This window comes from Dipodomys spectabilis, unplaced genomic scaffold (genome assembly GCF_019054845.1).
Source record: "Dipodomys spectabilis isolate Male_0828 unplaced genomic scaffold, ASM1905484v1 ptg000614l, whole genome shotgun sequence".
Taxonomy (NCBI): Eukaryota; Metazoa; Chordata; class Mammalia; order Rodentia; family Heteromyidae; genus Dipodomys; species Dipodomys spectabilis.
This window is the reverse complement of record NW_024871291.1, coordinates 694593-696318: the sequence shown is the minus strand read 5'-3', so window position 1 is coordinate 696318 and position 1726 is coordinate 694593.

Here is a 1726-nt window from a genome sequence, read left to right as displayed (position 1 = left end):
CCTGGCTATAGGGTTTCCTATGCATTCTCCATCCAAGCTGAGACCCAGGACTTTCACAGGACAGGAAAAAAGGTGAATGGATGGGCTTCTCACATCAGGATTCATCTTTTGGCAGTGTTGGTATTTGAACTCAGAGCCTATCAGGCCCAATTGAGGAAAGGGTCAAGGTGAGGACACCAGCCTGTGAGCAACGAAGGAGATAGGCAATTCCCAGGACCTGACATCGAGTCCCAGGGAGGTCCAGATAGTCATAAATTCATAATTTAAGCATAGGATCGATATTTACGTACATGTGTGGAAGCATCTTGTATTCGGTGCACTTCTCCTTAATTTGTGTCTAATTCAAGGAGTTGTTGTGCATTTTACTGAGTATGGTGACAGGTATAACTGTGCTGACATGGATGACAACCTGTTCCTATAGTTATAGGGTTGCCTATGCATTCTACATCCTAGTGGAAGACCAGGACTTACACAGGAGAGGAAAACATGTTCAACGACTGGCTTCTGACAAGAGAATGAATCTTTTGTCAGTGGTGGGATTTGAACTGAGGTCTGGGTAGCATTGTTGCACTTTGGGGTAAGGGAAATCTCACCATCCTTGAAGACTAGAATGTCAGGTCTGGATCAAGGCCTGATTTGAAGCCCCAGCAGTGGACAAAATAACAAGCACGACTTTTTTAAACGTAGAATCTCCCTTTACCTACAAGTGTGGTATGCATCTTGCATTCAGTGTAGTTATTCTTTCTATTTTGTGTCTTATTCATGGATGTATTGTGTATTTTATTGAGTATGGTGATAGATATAACTATGCTGACATGGATAACAACCTATTCGAATGTCTATAGAGTTGTCTATATAGAATACTCCATCCTCGCTGAGACCCAGGACTTTCACAGGAGAGGAAAACAGGTGGATCGATTGGCTTCTCAAATCAAGATGAATCTTTTGGCAGTGCTGGGATTTGAACTCAAGGCCTAGCAGGCCCAATTGGTGAATGGGTCATGGTGAACACACCAACCTGTGAGGCACTAAGGAGGTAGGCAGTTCCTAGGACCTGAAATGAAACCCTGGTGGTGGCCAATATAGTCATAAATTCATCATTTAAACACAGGATCTATATTTCCATACATGGATGGGCAGCATCTTGCATTCTGTGTAGTCATTCTCTTTATTTTTTGTCTTATTCATTGATGTATTGTGTATTTTCTTGAGTATAGGATGACAGATATAACTGTGGTAACCTGGATGACAACCTATTCACATGAGTAGAGAGTTGCCTATGCATTCTCCATCCTAGCTAAGACGCAGGACTTGCACAGCACAGGAAAACTGGAGCAATGACTGGCTTCTCACATCAGGGTGAATTTTGGCAGTGCTGGGATTTGAACTTTGGGCCTAGAAGGCCCAACTGCCCAATGGGTCCACATGATCACACCAGATTGTGAGCCACTAAAGAGCTGGTCGGTTCCCAGGAACAGAGATCAAGCACCAGGGAAGCCACAATTGTCCTGAATGCATCATTTAAACATGGGATGTATATTCAAATCCGTGTGTGGACTGCATTGTGCATTTAGTGTAGTCATTTTATTTTGTATGCTATTCATGGATGTATTGTGTATTTTCTTCAGTATATGATGACAGGTATAACTGGCCTCACAGGATAACAACCTATTCCCATGGCCACAGTGTGGCCCATGCATTCTTCATCCTAGCTGAGACCCAGGAC